The 20769-nt window shown below is 38.2% G+C and overlaps 2 long non-coding RNA genes across 2 annotated transcripts; both read right to left on the minus strand.

The window, feature by feature from the left end:
• Positions 1–3913: 3913 nt before the first annotated feature.
• LOC137188899 (uncharacterized) lies at positions 3914–11168 on the minus strand. The gene is made up of 4 exons (XR_010929549.1): positions 10955–11168; positions 10658–10847; positions 6468–6594; positions 3914–6372 (listed from the first exon to the last, which is right to left on the minus strand). It is a non-coding gene; the product is annotated as an uncharacterized lncRNA (long non-coding RNA).
• Positions 11169–11346: 178 nt separating this feature from the next.
• Positions 11347–14910, minus strand: LOC137188900 (uncharacterized). Its single transcript, XR_010929550.1, has 5 exons — positions 14706–14910; positions 13005–13723; positions 12470–12632; positions 11806–11929; positions 11347–11391 (listed from the first exon to the last, which is right to left on the minus strand). It is a non-coding gene; the product is annotated as an uncharacterized lncRNA (long non-coding RNA).
• Positions 14911–20769: the final 5859 nt, after the last annotated feature.

The following is a 20769-nucleotide window of genomic DNA, read 5'->3' on the forward strand; positions in this document are numbered from 1 at the left end:
AGAAATAAAGTTATATCTGAAATAAACTGGCATCTTTACTTTTTGTTAACATAGATCATCTAGATGCAGTGTAATTCAACACGTTCTCACTCCCAACTTGTCACATATCGAAGATTGGTCAGGACCCTGTGGCATCACTTCAACGCACAGGGTACGCCTTTAGCATCATTTTTCAACGCGCAGTATCACGGTAGTGTTAAAAAATAATTATATTTTATGGTGTGACAACGTGGTGGTTAAAGTCTGGTTAGGTTTAGGCACAAAAACCTCTTGGTCAGGGTTAGGGAAAGATCATGGTTTGGGTTAAAATAAAAAATAAAATAAAAACGGCAAGGTGGTCTCTAACCGTGCTCTGTGCTGACTCTGTGCTGATTTCCAAGTTTCTGCCAACAGCATTACAAGCCATCCACCGTCCCCTCCACCTCCTAATAAGAAAGTAAGTCTGCTTATGTAGATGTCATGTGAAGTACGTCACTTCATAAATGATGATATGATATGTATTGTTGAAATGTTAATATGCTCCATATTACAGGTGTTGAAATGTACATATTCAATGTTATCTGTGGTTTGCAGAGACATACAATGCCAACGTTTTATTCTGGCAACCAGGCTGAAATTTGTCACCTTATTTAGACGTCATCGGTCTCATAGCGTCTAAACAGAAGTCTGTCAGACTACCTTGCACATTAAAAAATGACACTAAAGGGGTACCCAGTGCGTTAAAAAGTGACGCCCTGGGGTCCTGACCAAGCTTCGATATGTGACAAGTTGGGAGTGAGAACGGGCTGTATAATTACTAGTTCGGCTGGACTAGATATTTAATATATTCAGTAGTAAAACTTTTTTAAAACCCTACTTTACAGACTGGAAGAACTGCAACTGTGTCAAGCTGCATGGCGCAGCTCTAGGGAATTGTAGTTTTTTTTAATATTAGTGTTTTTCCTTGAATTTGCAAATACTGAATTGAGAGTACACTGAGGAGTATATTTGAAATATCTGATTGTTAAATGGATGAAAAATTAATTTTAACCATATTTTATCCATATTTGACCCAGTTGGTGACTTTAATCACATGATAGCTGAGGTCAAGAGCTCTCTATCACAGTTGGTCCCACATCTGCACCCCCGTTTGTTGCTGAATTATAAGCCTTCAAACATGCACCAAGGTCAAGGTTCAAAGGTCAGCATTTCAAAGCAAGAGCCATGTAGAATCTTCATACTGACATATGTCACTCTCCAGATTGAGACCTTTCCAACGATGTATTTGATTTAGCTCTACCACAAAGTTTTAATTTTCTCATGTCATGGAAACAAGCCATTCCAGGCCTAGTTTCAGAGAGAGAAGGCCCAAGATATAAAATGAAGCTTTTTGTTTGTTTGTTTGTTTGTTTTCTTTTTTCTGGGAATAGTGACCAAAATGAGTCACCTTCAGAGATTACAATACTGCTGACAATCAAGGGTATTACTACAGGCTTGGAGGAAGGCCTGAAGTGCTTGGGTTAGGGTTAGGGTTAGGGCTGAAAAGACCAACCTGTTCTTATTCATGCATAGGCTACTATTTACACAACCCTGGAGACTTTTTCACCTCTATGATTCCTGGTTTTGGGATTTTATGTCAGCATGACATACAGTAGCCCATTTAATCAGAATCTGTTTTATTAGCCAATGCAAGCATACAAAGAATGTGTCTTGGCATTTGCTCCCCCCCCCCAAAAAGAAAAAACAAAACGTAACACAGAAGAATAAAAATAGACAATAAGAAGAAGAAGAAGAAGAAGAAGAAGAAGAAGAAGAAGAAGAAGAAGAAGAAGAAGAAGAAGAATGAAATAAACATAGTAATATTAAAATTAAAAAATTTAAAATCCATGTACAGAATGGAATAGTAACAGTTTTAAAATGGGATGTGAAACTTGAAATGAAATATTGAATGTGCAAAGGAAATATGGACTGTGCTATGGACAAAGAAATGAAGTGTATGAAATATATGAAGGTGATAAGAGTAACAGTTAAATGTGACATGCGCATAAATAATTAAACTATGTAACAGTGGAGGTTGAATGCAGTGAACAATCTAAAGTCCAGTGTGATGAAATATATGAAAGTGACAAGTGCAGGGACTAAATGAAGGATGTGAAATGTAAAGTCCAGTTTGATAACACTGCCTTCATCCCGTTTATATGGCCATGGTACAATAGTTGATGCACATGCACACATGCACACGCTGGAGTGCTTTATTGGATGACGTGGCTCAATCATTGACTGTATATAAAGATGGATGATGTGCTACCATTATGCAAAAGTGAGGCTAAAATAAAAAAAATCTCCCTCCCACGAGCTGTAATCTTGCTTGTGTGATGTCATTTGGAGCCAGAGTGTACGCAGTACATTCAGTACATTCAAAATGATTTAATCGTGCAGCTCTTCTAGACTTTCAAAATGTGATCAGACCAAGTGGATCAAATTCTGATAGTGAAATAAGTCATTTCATGGGGGCTGTGATGCTAAAAAAAAATTATCTGCAGATTTACAGATGAATATTTGTTTGAGCAGACAGAAACTTGACGGTCATGTGACATGGACGCAAGCCAATAGAAAAGAATAGGCCAAAAACAAAAATCAAAAAACAAAGGTATCTCACAATTTTAGAGCTGCTATTATGAAACTAATATGTTTTGTGCTGTGGACCAACGTAGCTATGACGTTGGATGACACATTTTGATGTGAGACCAGGTTGCCTATGACTAATCATTCACAATGTCCTCTTGGTCATTAGTCATCACTCCATTTGTTCCCAGTCTGCAAAACAGTTTTGGTGGTAAATATTATTAGACCCAATAACATGTCTACCTGCAGGTTTACCTTGTATTCCTTATTTTTGTCCTAATTTCTTACAGTCTTTTTTTTTCTGTTAAAGCCTCCTAACTCTGTGTACTCCTCTGAGAATCCATAGTCCTCCTGCTCCCAATTTTACAGCTTAGAAACCTGAGCAGTTGTGTGGATTTAGCCAGAAAATACATTTTCCAGTGTATTAGCGTCTTGTCAGTCATTAGTCATCACTCTGCTTTGTAGCCAGACATCCAGTCAGTAGAAGCAGGTTCAGAAGTTTTGGTGGCAAATGATATTAGAGCCAGGGATGCTGGATTCGACGGTTTAGAAAAGTGAAGCTGCTGCATGAAAGACAAGCCGTTGTTCATATGATAGATATACTAATCTGTTTAATACTCTGAGAGGAGAATGAGATGCCAAGGAGACTGATTTCTTCCTTTTGTCTGCTCCTCTAAGTCACTGATGTTGCAGAGAGTGTGTGTCTGAATGAGTGTGTATTTAAGCACAACAGGGAAATATAATATTTGCATATTTGTATCTGATTATTAGAACTACATTCAAAAGCAGATAAAATCATATCAGAGTCAGTGACCACATTCAGGGTGCTTTAAATAGATAATAAAATACATTTTGTTTTTACACCTTAACCCTGTCACCGAACAGACGTCAATATTCTGCAGAACCTCAGATTCTTTCATTATTTTTATGTATAATACCGATACCAGAGTCCTGTTCTACACTATCAGTGCTGTGGTAATACTGTATGGTTAAAGGGGAACTCCACTCATCAGCACGTGTGTCTCTGTGTGAAATCTGATAAACTGTCTCAGTTGATGTCACTTGTCACTTTAGGTTCTTCTCTTTACTGAACTTTGTATGAAGATAAATGACATTATTTTTCAATGTATCCTCACTCTGCACAGTACTGTATGAAAATGCAATATAAGTCAAAGATGGTAAAAAATTCAGATTTAGCCTTTACTGAATGCTGCTTCATAACATTTTAACACTGTGAAGGTCAAGGTACTTTTATTCTCCATCTCAATAATTAATACAAAATTGCTGCATAAAAGACAGACAAAGTGGGCAGAGTTGAGATAGTGAGAACACTTTTAATACCAGGTGTAATTGCAAAGGCTTGTCATCAGATCTCATTCTCTAGATATTATCCAGTGTTAACAAAGACACACTTTTAAATTTACAAGCATTCTAAAAACATGAACACCATCAGAAGTTTCATGAAAACAAATACACAGAGCACATTACTCACCAACAACTGAGCACACAGTTGGTAATTCTACACTTATCTCACTCCCCCTTTTACCATTTAGTCTGTTTTCCATGAGTTTCCTGTTAATATATTTAACTGATAGAGAGACAAATGAATGTCTGTAACATTGTGTTTACACAATGGGACCTGATACCTCTTGCCAGAACTCATCATCACACATTCAGAGTTCAGAATAGTGGACTGCTCTAAAAGAGAATGCTGATATTATGTTCAGTGACAATGGTTTTTATTGTCCATTACCGACATTTATAAAGCTACTTTTTCCTACAATATCTGTGAATGGTGGCTATTGTAAAGTTAAGGTCAGGGAAAGATCATAGTCAGGGTTAAGATAAAAGTGATCATTACTTGCGGGTCTGTGACAGAACACAAACTCTCCTGAACAAGTTGTCTACCACTCCGACTGCAACTGCACTGAGCAACGGAAGGAGATCTCTACTGGCTGCTACTGTTGAAGATCAGGCAAGATATGATAATAACAAATAACAATAACAAGTACTTCAAGATTTACCACGGACAGTAGAAAAGTAGTAAAAGTGAATGAAAAAGGGCTGAAAAAGTCAATGAAAATAAAATAGAAAAGTCAATAAAGGGTGAAAAGCAGTGCAATGGACTCTGGGAAGAAAGGGAAAGTCAATGAAAAAGGGAAAAAGACAATCAAAATGACTGGAATGTTTTAGGAATTCAATTGTCAATTGATTCGAGACATTCTGTATGACAGTATGTCTTTTGTTCTGTGTAGGCCTCTACTTGAATGTATATTCTACAAGCTACCTCTATCCTAAATGTTACCTTTATGTTCAATGTGAATGAATCACACGACTGCTATACAGCTGTTAGTAAATGTTGCACTATTGCAGTAAAGTACAAGTTCAAATTTTACAATAAAGTTACAATATTAATGTTTAAATACATGTTGCACTAAAAAGCAATGTTACAATGTGTGTTACAAGAAAGTTACAATGTTGAATTACATTGGTTGTTGTTTTGTCTTTGCTCTCAGTATTCATATCGGTGTTTTATAAGGGTTTTTTTACGTAAAATATTCACACTAGAACGTGAAAGAGCATTCTAGTGGCGATGCTGGGGACTGCCAGTGACAGAGGTTTAAATGTGTTAATAACTGGGCTGGGTTGTATAAGAATTTAGATGACCGCATAGAAGAAATATGTTAATTCAGTATACAACACATTATCCACTGGTAACAATTGTGACCGACTATAAAACACACTTTTTCACCTACTTTTCTATGAAAATTTCATTAAATCATGATTGATTATTTTAAAGGGTTACCAATGACACATGATTTGGATATTTCATGTGGATTAAATGGGTTAAGATTTTCATGAACTTCACTGACAACTCCTCCATGCTTTCAACAACAGATAATACAACATTGATGGCAACACCACTCCCCTGTAATGTTGTTATAATCGAAGTACACAATTCTTTTGCCTGGTCTTTTGACATATGATATATAGAGGGTTGATTTTTCCCATCTCGGTCCATATCAGCCGCATCTCCTTGTGCCATCTGCTCACTAAAGTCTGACTAACTTTTGAACTGCAATAAACATCTTTATTGAACACAAAAAAGAACAACATTTTTGCCAGGATATAATCCATGCAAAAACTTGCAGGTGCTGAATTAATGCACTAGATGTATCATCCAATGATCTACAAATGTGACACCTATACATTGTTCAAGAAATTAGCTTGGAGCTCCTATTCATGAACGTGGCTCTAACACCTTTGCCTTTAAGCTTTATTTTGTTGTGTCAACACAAATGCTGAAGACTGAGCACAAAAAGGAACACATTTTTTGCCAGGATATAATCCATGCAAAAAGTTAAGATGCTGAATTAATGCACTACGTGCATCATGCAAAGATCTACAAATGTGACACCTATACATTGTTCAAGAACTTGGCTCTGAGTTCCTGTTCATGAAATTGGCTCTTAATTATTTTACTTTTGGGCTTTTTTTAGTGGTGTCGACACTGATACTGTACACTGCTGTCTGGAGGAATGTGCACAGGTTGCTGAGAGCTTAGTCATAGCTTACACTGAAAACAAAGTGCACTTAAAAGAGTTCATCAGAGGCTGCCAATGAAGTGCTTCCCTGGCCGTGGATGAGCTTTTTATCCATCACAATGTAGAAAGTGCTGATGGCCTGCTTGCTGGTCCCAAAAGCAAGAAGATATGGCTGCTAATGCCCCTCCTGTTTCTTTAGTTGTTCTTCTAGGCTCCAGCAGGACTGAGAGAAAAAAATGACAAAGTTACATTGTAATGTGTTCTTTTAGTCTGACCTATGTTTCCTGCTTGAAGCACTTAATGTTGCTCAGTACATACCTTGTGAAACACAACTAGGTGGCCCATGGCCTGGGATGCGCTGATCTTCAGTGTTTTCTTTTTCATAGGCTGAGGTGGTAAGATATGCAAGAGCAGTGGGACAGATGCCATATCACTGTCCCACTCTCTAGGAAGCAAAAAGTCCAGCATCAGCTTTATTTGAATCACAACCATGTTCCCTTTTCCAACTTCAATTCAAATTAAAGCTGCAAGCAGCGATGATCGGGCCCTCGCACCCCAGCGCATGTCGAAGTGACGCTCAGTCGAAGGGCTTTTGTCAGTGACTTGTTGTGTAAAGTTTGAGGCAGATCCAACCGTGTACACTCAAGTTATATCAATTTCCTCTGTCATGGCGAAACATCAAAACTCAACGCCACGCCACGGCCAAACCATCATGATCATACACTAGTCTAGATGACACACACTGATTTTTAAGTCCTTACGATGGATTCTGTAGGAGGAGTTCTTTAAAATACAAGGTATGCGAAATGGCCAAGAAAAGGCGAAAATGTACCATTTTTTTCAAGATGGCCGACTTCCTGTTCGACTTACAATAAGGCTTCAAGAGGCTTTTTTGTGCGTGTTGACATTATACATGTGCCCTGTGAATTTCATCTTTCTACGTTAATCTGGAAGGCGGGGCTGCAATTTTGAAATTTTAAAGGAGGCGCTGTTGAGCCATTTTGCCACGCCCATTCAAAGCGACCACATAGGATTTTAGCTGACATCACTCTAGACATGTGTGTCAAGTTTCATGACTGTAGAGCAATCCCTTCTCCCTGAAAAACAGTATCATATTTCATGGCGAAGGATGTGTCGCCATGGTAACAGCATTCAGTTTTGGGTCATGAGCTGCCAAATGTAGCATCACCAAGGTCTTGTTTATTAGCTGACTTAATTTCAGGTGCATCAGCCAAATTTCCTAGGAGTAATTAGACAAAGTACGACGCATGATACTTCCTGTTGCCAGTAGGTGGCGCTATGACTTTGGCTAAATATGAGACTGAACATGTGTTCAGATTGGGACTCTTAACAAGCATATGAAATTTGGAAAAGATCAGACCACGTGGAGTCAAGTTATAAGGCATTGAAATTTCATGGCGTCACATCGAAATTCGCCGCGTCGCCATGGCAACACCTTTCAACGAAGGGTCACCAACTTCATAATATAAGATCTCCAAGGTCTTGAGGCTATTCTCAGTAAATTTCAGCTGGATTCCATCACCGTGCTGCCCACAGGGCGTCAGAGCGTAAAACATGTAACTTCCTGTTGCCAGGAGGTGGCGCTATGACTCATATCCTGTATTGTCACATGGACCCGTTCAGGGCGGGACTCTTATGAAGCACAAAAGGTTTGGCTCTCTTAGGATCATGTATGCCGGAGTTATAGCCGTTTCATTTTTCATGGCGAAGGATCGAAATTCGCCGCCCAGCCACGCCCCCTAGGAAAGACTAATGAGAATTGTTTTAATAACTTTTAATCTCCTATGCCTGTAGATGATACGGACCGAATTTGAAAGTCCTGGGGTCAAATCTCTAGGAGGAGTTCGTTAAAGTATGCGGGCTGGAAATGACAAAATCGGTGCAAAATTTCAACTTTGATACAAAATGGCCGACTTCCTGTTGGAGTTAGGCTATGTGTCCTTGAGACTTTTTGGTGCGTCTGGTCATGATACATATGCATACCGAATTTCGTTCTCCTACGACAATCTGTATCGAGGGGCTCAATTTTCTTGACTTTCTAGGTGGCGCTGTCGAGCCATTTTGTCCCGCTTTATTTCGAGACCCATAAAATATCGAAATTTTCGCCAGTCCTGACATCTGTGCAAATTTTCATGAGTTTTCGTGCATGTTTAGGCCCTCAAAAATGCGTTTGTTTCGGAGGAATAATAATAATAATTAAAGCTGCAAGCAGCGATGATCGGGCCCTCGCGTCCTTGCGTATGTCAGGGCTCGGCGCTGGTGAAGGGCTTCTGTCACGGGCATATAGATGTCCCCAGACCTGGGCTGTTTTCAGACAGTGCAAGGGGAGAATAACGTCACATCCTCAATCACCTACTGTGCCTGCTGCAGGGGCTGCTGCATTGAAATGTCGTAGGGGGCGCTATGGAGCCAGTTTTCATCACTGACTGAATATTGCTATTTAGACGTGTTCAGGCTGGGAGTCTTATCAAACATGTAAAGTTTGGTGTAGACTCGAGCATTTACACTAAACTTATAGCAATTTCGCCTGTCATGGCGAAACATCAAAACTCAACGCCACGCCACGGCCACACGCTTCAATGATAACTAAATTTTTGATAACTTTTGATCACACACTAGTGTAGATGACACACACTGATTTTGAAGTCGTTACGATGAATTCTGTAGGAGGAGTTTGTTAAAATACAAGGTATGCGAAATGGTCAAAAAAACGCGAAAAATGACCACTTTTATCAAGATGGCCGACTTCCTGTAGGACTTACAATACGGCTCCAAGAGGCTTTTTTGTGCGTCTTCACATGATAAATAAGCCTCCCGAATTTCTTTTTCCTAGGTTAATCTGGAAGGCGGGGCTACAATTTTGAAATTTTCAAGGGGGCGCTGTTGAGCCATATTGTCACGTCTATGCAAATGACCTATCCAGGATACAGCATCGTATTTCATGGCGAAGGATGTGTCGCCATGGCAACGGCGTTTGGTCATGGGTCATGACCTGCCCAATGTAGCATCACCAAGGTCTTACATCTTAGCTGAGTCAATTTCAGGTGCATCGGCCAAATTTCCTAGGAGTAATACAACAAAGAATGATGCATGATACTTCCTGTTGCACTCTGGCCCGTCGGGATCAGATCACGCTTTTTAAAAATGAGGGATATTTCTTACAAGTGTGGTGTGCTTTTATTTTGAAAGTTTGATTGACATGTGTACTGTCAGGTGTGTAGAGACAATAAGTAACTGCAGCTGGACACAGAAAAATACTCATATATTTGAATGGAGAGTGTGAGCGAACCCACACCTTTTTGAACATTTACTGCTTCCACATAATTTTAGATACAAACTTCATTTGAACTTTAAATGAGTCACGAGACTTTGACCTACAAATCTTGAATTTACATGTGTTTTCTATCTTTTATTGTTTTTGAGATATTAGAGTGTGAGTTTTAAGGTCTTTTCTTGCTCCTCCTGTGATTTTATAATGAGTGTGTATTGCGGAATGTTTCACAGCACTGAGGGAGTGACATCACCAGGAGCAGTTGGAGAGGAGGATTTTAGAGAACGCTTCTCGTGAAATATCCTCATAAATCCCATGACTTTGGCCAAATCCTAAATAAAATTCACATTTTTTTGTAGGAATTTTCGTCGCGAATCCATTGATACAGGTTTGAAAGTGGTCGGACTTATAGATTAGACGCCAGATGCCCCAGTTTGGCACAAAGTCCATGCCCAGAGATTGCCTCCCCATTGGTTTACATTGTAAGGTGTAATGTCGCACTCCAACTTTCAGGGCTTACTAAATCTAAACCGTTCGAGTTATTACAAAGTTTTTAATAACTTTTGCTCAACACAGTGTGATAAGTCATGTTTTCAAGTTTCAAGCCGATACCATTAACGCCCTCGGAGGAGATAGCGTTTGTTCGGGGGCCAAAATTGGGGCAAAGTCTTATTTTGAAAAGCTGATTGCAGACTTCCTGTTGGATTTAGGTCAGGGGTGTCAGTGTATGATTTGTAGGTCTTGATGAGACGAATAATTGAGTTTTGGTTCGATCTCTCTACGACATTCCTACGGGCCGTGGCGGCCGTTTTAGATACATAGGTGGCGCTAGAGAGCACATTTTGGCACTTCGGGGGTTAATTTTTACATTTTATCAAATTTTTCACCAGACCTGATGTGCGTGCCAAATTTGGTGAGTTTTTGAACATGTTTAGGGGGTCAAATTAAGGATTGAAGTGGCGTATTAATAAAGAATAATAAAGAAACAAACGCACGAAAAACAATAGGGTCTTCGCCCTTTGGGCTCAGGCCCTAATAATAATAATAATAATAATAACTCCTTCAGTTTCAATAGGGCTTCGCACCGGTCGGTGCTCGGGCCCTAACTACTGCCTGTGACCTCTTCAGGCTTTCTGAGCTGTGCTAAGTTCCATTATAAGTACTGTGTTTGACCTGATGCATTCAAAATCATTTAATTTGGCCTTTAACTGACTACCTGGATGATCCTCACAGGATTCATCATTGTGCTGATTCCTGGCAGACTTCAGCAAACTCTGGAGCACTGGGGTGGAAGTAAGGATCTCTGCTTCTCTGATAACTTTTCCTTTATAGAAAGTGCGCCACTTCTCAAGCAGTCTAGTGGCTATTTTTGGTCCAAAGAGGAGGCTAAAATCTTGAAGTATCTGCTGCAACACAGAAAAGAACATTTTTTGTTCAATATACATTATCTGACAATCAAATGATAAGCTTTTAGCTATGAATTATGGTAACAGAAAAGTATGCTAATACTTACCAGCCCTTTAGTATCTAGCAGCCTTGGAAACACTGTCAGTGCAGTGGGTGATTCATTGGGGTTGTGGATGAGGCACTGTCTATACATGTCTCTTCTCTTCTTTCTCTGTCATTGGTGTGGTTCATCTGGGATATGATGTCTTTACAATGCTCGTCATCTAGCTGACCACCAATCGGAGGCAGCTCTGTTTCCTGTCTTGGACCACCTCTTCCTGCAGTTTTTCTGAATTGTCTTGAGCCATTATGCCAGAAATCCACAGTGCCTCTTTGTTGGCTGTTATGTATATATATATATATATATATATATATATATATATATATATATATATATATATATATAGAGAGAGAGAGAGAGAGAGAGAGAGAGAGAGAGAGAGAGAGAGAGAGAGAGAATTCCCAAATGTATATTTCTCTTTAGTAATTGACTGCAGGATTCTCCTGCCAAAACAAGAAAAAAAAAAGAAAACTGCTGTTTGCCCACTTACCCAAGTACCTGATAGCACTCATAGGAATGGAACAATTATCACATTACTGCAGTAATATGAGTCTACTGCAGAGTTGAGACCAACACTGTCATTGCCGTTTTTTTTCTCCAATCTCAACTGCTGATGTCCTTTCACAATCCAACAAGCTGACTAGTAACAAATTACTGGTAATTCAGCCCCAAATCCACACATTTCTGATTACCTTCATTTATTTCAGTAATCATGCAGTATGGCAATTTATTTAAAATGAAAAAGAAAAGTTCAGTTAAATGACTGTAACCGCCTAACCGCTGGAGCGAGCTGTTCTATTTCACACAATTCTGCTCATCCTTACAATCAAATGTATACCCTGTTATCACCAACTTACCCCTCAGTCTCAACCATATGTTAACCATCTGTCTTCTTTTACTGTCACACAGCGTCCCAGTCTCTTCATATTCTTCAGGGTTTGTTCTCCTTCCAGGTTTTGTCAGCAGGATCTGTTTTATCAGCTACACAGATGACAACAATGTGTTGTGTATACCAATTAATGTATACCTGTGATATGGCCGAACAGTATGGTCTGGATTTGTCTCTGTGTCTATCAAACTTTAATGGGTTATTCTTTGGATCACAAGGAACCTTTCTAGAGTTATATGGGAGTCAGTACAGACCTTGAGTAATGCTGATCACATACATATAAAAAGGTAAATGTAAATATTTCCTCCTATCCAGAGGTATGGTTAGCAGTTCTGACTTAGACCAACAGCAGCAAACTAGTTTCAGTCATCATTATAGCATGATGGTAATGATTATCAAATAAAGCCAAATTTGAAAGGACACATAATTCATTACTCCAAATCATTACAGATTTTTTGGAACGTGATGTCAGGATTTCATATTGACATGGGTTTGTTTTTATCTTTCTGTGTTGAATGGCAATAAAACATTCAAGCACATAAAATGAATCAAAAACGTGACAACAACAACAACAATTTCTATTTAGATATGATTTATACTGTCTATATGGAGACACCTGATGATAACCTTACCTCTATGGCTGAAGAACTCTGCAATGCCTCATCATCACTTTGAGTACACGTGGGTGGTCTTGAGATCTCACTGTCACTGCTACTGATGACACAGAGTGGAAACTCCCACCTGATGAAGATGGTGGTATGGATGGAGTTGATGACTGAGGTCTCAACACTGAATCTAAAAACATCTCTTATTTGCAGTTGAATTGTGGATACAATCTTGAATTCAGCACTGAACATGACCCCTGCTTTCAATCATTCAAAAATCTTTGCCTATATCTTTCCTGACTGAACAATTAGGAATCAATAGAGAAAACACCTGCTTTGCTATGTTGCATTTTGTGCTATAAAGACAATTTTTCTTTTTTAAGCGATCAATCATGAATTAAAACCATTACTTACAAGTTAAACCTTTTTCTAACAGGTTTCTTAATATTTCATATGCTCATATTAAACCTGGATTTAAGATAATGAAGTCAATGCAATGGTTGCATCTCCAATGACCACTTCTGTCAATGCAATATAAAACCAAGCTACTTTTTAAATTTACCATCGTCATCATGACTGTCCTTGATGACAAAACAAATCCCTTCCAGAGTTGATAATTCTGCAAACACTGTTTCATCCACCTCAGTGCCACAACCATCATCTTCCACCGTGATTTTGTCCACAGGGATGGAGAACTTCTCTCTCATTATGTGATGAGGTTAAGCGATGAAATGGCATGACAAAATGTTTAAATTATACAATATAATGACTTAAACTCAGACTGTAGTGGAAGAGGGAGACAACATGACATTTCTTAAGACACCATCTCAATGCTGTTTTAATTATGAATAAAAATAGTCTTTTTAATAGCCTAAAAGACGGTTTAAAACTTTCACTACACTCAAATTTTCTCTGATGAGCCAAAATATACTTGTTGGAAATGGAGCTGGCAGGTATGCAAATGTTCTCTTTCTGCCTGAGAGGTCTGGAACTTTATATGCTGTTTTTCACACCTCTTGTGATGATTGTGCTATCTTTGTATCCTACCAAATAAACACAATGAAAAACACAGAATAGCCTCTTTATGTCATCTTGGCAGTTGGCCTAAATTCTAAAGCTTTACTGAACAGGTGCATCGATGACATGGTTATATTTACATTATAGCAACTTAATAGGTTGAAAAGTTTTGCCCAACTTAACTTACCTGAAAGATGATTTTCTGAATGGAGACCCTCCTGATCTTGAAGTCAAGAGATGCAAAGAAGCAAATTCCTGTCCTAACTATGATGACATGACAGTGCAGTATTCATTCTTGAGATACATCAAATTGATTACAACATTTAAAAGATGTGAAATTGAAGGCTATAAATTTGTGTTACATCCGTCAGGCAACATATCTAAAACACCATAACAAGTGTGAGCTAACGGTAAGTGAAACCACAATACTACTAACTGTTGCACAACATTAAATGATATGAGGTGATTTGAGTAAGTTAACACAACTCAAGAGTTTCATGGCAGAGCTCAAACCTATCTTTAAATCATGTCATAAACTTCAACTTGTATTATTTTTAATTCATAAGGATAGATCTTTCACTATGACATTCTGCTACATTTGAAACATTTTAACTATAAATACAAACTGCTTCAGATTGACAACCATTCATCATCTACTCCACTACTAATGTTACTACCGCGCTGCAGCTAGTCGACAATGCGTAATACAGTTTGAAGTTGTGGGTTACCAAATCATCATGTCGGTTACCACCCATATCCCACTCTTTCACTCTTTATTATAATAATCCACTTTTCACAGAACACACACAAACTTGGCAACTCTGTATAACATTAGCTCTTACCATTAACATTATTAGTAGTTAAAATGGCAAGGTCATTTGAGATTAGTAAAAAAAAGAAAATAATGGTAGGGACAATTTAGCAGCATCTTGACATTGTCTATGCCCTTGCAGGACACAGCTGTGTCAGATAAAACATAAAACAGGAAACATGAAGATCTTCTAGACCCAAATAGCTTAAAACTATTTTCTAGTTAAGCGTTACAATATCTAAGCTAGCTTAAAGTTAGCCCAGAGTGTCTTACAAATAGCCTAGCCTGCTTACCAGCTAACGATGACAGTAACTTTTTAGTAAATAATGTATTGTTTTTACTCATGTCTCCAACATTTAAAACAGTGAGCCAAAATAAGCACATGTTAATACATAATAGCAATAACACAGACAGAATTGGTTTGAATATACTCACCAATCTTTGCTTTTCATGCTCGAGGCAATGGACAGAAAATGGCGGCTGTCACAAGTTTTCAAGCGTACCTGTCTGCTGTCCAAGTGCCCAGATGTTGAAAGTAACACTCATTGAATACTGTGATGTTACGCCAACAACATTAGATTTTGTCACTGCTACAGAGGTCATTTGTCATAACCAGCACCAGAACCTCAACACTTTACTCTAAAACAGCCCACTACTAAAATCTTGACTCCAGCGAATTTGCTGTGTATATACCATCATATATGGAAATATAAATGAGATGTTATATTTAATCTTCTTGAACTTCTTGGCAGATGACAACTTTTATATCATGCAGTGGAAATCATTATTTGTGCTTTCTTACATTCAGAAGGTACCATATACAGTACCAGTCATGGTTTGAAGACACCATCCCTGTGTCCACACTTTGACTGGTACTGTATATGGAACACAGTCATATTAGTTATGTAGTAATTTCTGTGTACTTTCTGCCATCTCAAGTGGAGTAAATTATTATTTAAACGTAAAATATGTACAGAATTAGTGTTTGGCATCTAGACTCTGACCTTGTGGCTCCCCACAAGGAAACATTGATCTCACACAGCAGGGAGTGGGGAGTTACGATTGCTATGTATTTATCTATGTATTTACACATGAGTTATTACACATAAAATGCCGTATATCTAGCTATGTAGCCTATATAAAGCAGCTTTGGTAGAAAAAAATATCAGTGATGAAGTCTAATCTTATTTTATCTTAGCTTAAAATGCACATTCTCTACTTACAAAAAGTCATATGTTAAAAAAGTTACCAGATGAGCTGGTTATTATATCCAGCTTCATAATTTTTCAGTTCACTGTGCAATATTTGAGCCATTGAAACTTTTTTATTACAGCTTCATGGATTTAAAGATAAATAATGATTATCCTCTGTACTGCTAAACACTAATGAACTTAAAATATTTTTGACACACTGTTCAGCAGCCCATGCAGAGTCACAGCACAGTGTGGAATTGGCCATTCCACACTGGAGAGAAAACAAAAAGAAAAAAAAAGCTGGACAAAAACATGTTTCAGAGTAAAATGCATTACAGTTATCACCTTGTTTCTGCATGGGGATCAATGAAGTTCCAGTCTTACACATCATGTATCCATGCTTTTTCACAGATACTGAGAAAGTCCATGTCTACACCAGCACCAAAAGTCTATGTAACAACACTGTGTTCCCTTTTCACCGGCGGTGCAGCAGAATAGTCAGACTGTGATTAAAGAAGCATTCTTCACTCAAGGTTGTATCCAACAATTTCAGTGTCATGGCTGTGGCCCACAGAGCTGGACCACTTATCACCTCTGCAGTGTAAAGCAACATTTCACATTGGAACATTTCTGCTTTTCAGCAGCTAGTAGCTCAGAGGAGGCCAAGATTACTGTGGGAGTACTCAGGATTGAAACTGTTAAACCTGCAGCCTAAAACTGACTGCGTTAGGATACAGCATACTGACTTTAACATCCTGACTGCTCATTTCCTTCTCAGTGCTAATGCGGTAAACAAAAAGGAAGTAAACTATGACTTGAACTTGCTCATCACCAACAGGCGAACAAAAAAAACATAAACAAAAGCCAACTGTATTTCAAGAAAAGCATTTCTGAAAACTTTAACTTGAATTTTAACTGCTCATCATCTTGTGAAGCATCAAGGCATAAACTAGAATATTTTTACTGTGAGATGTATTATGGCTCATTTTAAGGTCATTTGCATTTGCATTCCCATCAGTAGAAACTGGGAACTGGCAGCATGCCTTTTTATTTTGAGCATCCATATGTCAAGTCAGTATAAATATATTGATGCCAGAATCTTCCCTACTTATAATTCTAGGAAAGTGAATATTGTATTAACATGTTCAGATATGTCCATTCTTTAAAAAACTGAAAATAACCTAATAAACTAAAATATCACTCTGTACAAGCATCCATCTAATATAAGGTCATACTACCATACTGTATGTATTAAATGAGCAGTGTGGCAGCAGGCATACAGCAGTGTGAGCAGAGCACTGACAACTTAATTACGCAACCATGATTGGTTGGATATATGTTACAGTGAGGGGAGTACGGCATGTGAGTAGAGTGGTTACTCAAGTTGGGCACATATTTTGATCCAAAAACATTTTTTGTGTATATCAAAAAAATATATACATACATGTATGTAGCAGAAATGAATTTTTACACATAATTATCTATATTATTATTATCTATATAGACATATATGTTTGTATAATCAATATATATATTCAGACAAGATTTATACAATATATACCCACATATTCAACATATTTGATGTGTGAATGTTATATGAAAATATGGCTGGCTATACGGGAATATTGAAGCATACTGTAAGAAATTAGTATATGTACTGATATGAGTGAAATATGTGTTCTGTACATATGTAATAATATTAATGTAGATATGTATTTGACATGTGTGATTACAATATGTTTCTATCTTTAGGTGTTATGAAAATATGTACTAGGTGTGCACGTAATGAATTACAGCTATGTAGCCCACAGCATGGAGGTGAGACTCCACATCCCAAATGGAACACCAACGTAACAGCATGATGGGCTGTCCCAGTTGATGTGAAGGTGCAGAGAGGTTAACCCTTTGAATCCAGGATGTTTTATGCTTATGGTAGGATCACTATATGGATACAGGGGATTGTCAGGTGCCAAATAAACAAAATACAAACCTCACCATTTTCATTGATTTAATCACTCTTATTGTTTTGCTGATTATAATCTGTATCAGCCAGTAATGGGTAGGTGTTGTGACACAATTTTGTTGCCATGTCATGTAGAGAGAGCAAAGTCTTTTTCATGGATCGTGTCTTTGTAAAGAGTAGGTTCTGCAAATTTTTACAGTATGTGTATGGTGTTTGTGTGTGGTTTGTCAGAGTTATGATTTTGAGATAAGGGGTATGAATTTTAGCCTAAACCCTTGGGTGCAAAGGGTTAAACTGCTAATAGTTTATATCTAATAGTACGTTTGGTTGTTGAAAAAGGGGGAAAAACAGTTTATTGAACATACAATTTGACAGATGCCAGTAAACTCCATCAGTAGGAAGCTTAGCTTTGTTTTCACAAGTAATCCTCTTTTGAGTAATGGAGAAAAAAAGCACAGTGGTTGAGATATCATCACAGTTAATATTTCAACACATGTGAGGAGAATTTTTCACCTAGATCCAGCTCTGTTTATAATTCCAAGAAAGTGGATGTTGTTTCAGATCTGTAAATGCCATACCAGAGTAAAATATCACTCCAGTCCTATCACTTCGCTGCTGTTCTCAGTTTTCTTCTGGCATATTTCCCTGAGCTGCAGTGCTGCACCTCCTCCAACAGCCTCTGATGGCTTCCATGCTGCTGCTGCTGTGGAGCGCCAGTTCAACTTTAAGCTCCAAACTACCCCACAGCTAAGAACAGGATGCATCACTTGGGTCTCTGAGGACTTCTTGTGTGCAGGCTGCTCTGAGACGAGTGCCTCCATGCTGATCCGACAGACTACTCTTCCATCCCGCTGACCCTGGATCTCCTTGACTAACAGCACACACACACACACACACAATCTCACAGACAGAAAACACTCAGCTGATTTCTCCAGCGTGGCTTTCACAACCCCCTGGTGGCAGTTAGCCTCCCTGCATCCACCACAGCCACAAATAAACAGCTATTTGAAATTCATTATCGCCATTTAATTCAGTCAAGCCTTCAAAGCTTCTAAATGCCTTTCAACTGCTGCTAATGTTTTCTCTTGCTTGCCACTCGTTTGCCCTTTAAGATTGTTGCCATTGGGCCCCATTTGAATTCAACACTTGCTGCCAGAGAGCTTTGCTGTTGTGTGGAGAGAAATTAGGTTATGAAGAGGCATTGTGTGTTTGTGTGTGTGTGTGTATGCTTGTTTGCACACACTGTTTGAGGTCTGGTACTCAGCTGCTTACTGTCACAGAGGAAGTTAGCAATTGATAATGTCAGGTGGTGGCTCCATCACAGCTAATTGTTCTCCTGTGACTCTAAACATGAATGTTAGGGTAGTGAAATTGTTATTAAAGAAAAATGTGTACCAGTTTGCATAAGACACAATTTGAATTTGACATGTTCTTTTTATAAGATACACATGCAGTAGCCTACACATAGCCCCAGCAAATTCACTCTGTATGCATTTATTCAACACCGCCAAAACATTGCATCTTGCAAAATATCTCCCTCCTGTCCATGTGGAGGACTGAACCACCAACCCCCAGGCCCTGTCAGCATCCAGGCCATGCTGCCAGGAGAGGATGGGCAAGAGAAATGTTTCAGTGTCAGATTAAAGAGAGGAAAGGGAGCGGTGAGGGGGACCAGAAGGAAAAGCTGATGGCGAAAGAGGGAGTGCTCTTACCTCAAACATACAGATTCCCCCTCAAGTAGCTTTATGATTGTAAATATTATATTCCACACTTTCTGAAAAAATCATCACATATTGTGTATCAGTTTGTTTTTGCACTTTGTTGAAGCATTATGATGTTTACACTGAGTGAAATATCCAAGCCCCAAACTCTGTATTTTTATGGCTGCAGGATTCCACCAAATGGAGATATTTTACATATTTGTAGTCTTTGTCGACTTTGTGATCTTCACTAGAATTTCAATAAGTTCTGTGGGTCTTTACTGCACAGCATTATCGTATCACACAATTTGATTGTTATCAGCCTATTGAATAGGCATTATCATCACACATCCCAAATATATGGGCTAGTAGGGGCCTACTAAACCTATTGGTAGGCTGTTGTCATCCATTTATTTCAGTGATCCAGTGTCGGTAGAGCCCAGTACGTGCAGAAGGCCTGTTATCAGGCATGTGCTGTCATGTGACTGTCAAGTTTCTTTCTGCAAAACAATGGCTCCCATTTCTTTCATTCTCAGTGGAAAATGCAATAATTTAAGATAGTTTTGGCATTAAAATGCATTTTGATAACATTTCTAGAGAGAAATGTTCTATACATCTTTTTCAGTTATTACAGATTCTTGCAGGCTTTCTAGTAGTAACTTTAATACGCTGACAGTGGGTAAAAAATACCTCCGGGCGGGTCCTCCAGTCAGCCGATCGCAAAGCTTCAAATTCTGGATTTCAAACTCAATTCATCCCTGGGCCGCTCTAAAATCTATGTTTTTTTATTGAAAGATCATCATCAAACAGTTACATAAAATAACACAAACGTAACATCTCAGATAACTACACAACGCAAATACAATGATTCAAACAACATGCAACTACGTGGTTTCAGCGATAGCAACATCTGTAGCAACCACCATAGCAACAACAGAAAGCCTGAAAAGATCGTTGTAATAACTGACAAACTAAACATCATAAACATTCACTGAATGAAAATTATGAAAATGAAATGCACATTTCTCACTGGAAATGTTATCAAAATGCATTTTAATGTTGAAATAATATTGTATTTTCCACTAAGAATAAAAGGAATGTCAGCATGCAATCTGAAAGTGTAAGGTCATGTTATTTGTACACAGATTGAAGAGACTGGGTTGGTCCTGCTCTGGGTGAGTTCTTGACTCACTGCACACATCACTGTCAATTATGCCCCAAAGCTATGCAACACACTATCGATAGATATCAGGGAGCCAGCTCACTAAATATTTTTAAAAGACAGCTAAAAACTTATCTCTTCACTGTAACCTTTAACTAGCTTTTCTCTCAGTCTGCTTCGCACATATGCACTACTGCCCTTTTAAAATGATGTATTTTACTTGATTTCATACGTTCTATGTTTTAACTTTGTTTTATTTTATTTTATTATTACTACTATTATTTTATCTTCTATCTTATGTTATGTATTCTAGATTCAATTTATTTTATTTTATCTTATTTTTATTATTATCAGGTGGGTTTTATTTTCCTTAACCCCCCCAGTGCCACTAAGGGTATTTTTTTCCGGGGCAGCTTTGTTATACTTTTAAAAAAAAATTTATCGTGAACATATCCCATGAAAAAACGAACAATGTGTTAGT

Source organism: Thunnus thynnus, chromosome 9 (genome assembly GCF_963924715.1).
Source record: "Thunnus thynnus chromosome 9, fThuThy2.1, whole genome shotgun sequence".
NCBI lineage: Eukaryota > Metazoa > Chordata > Actinopteri > Scombriformes > Scombridae > Thunnus > Thunnus thynnus.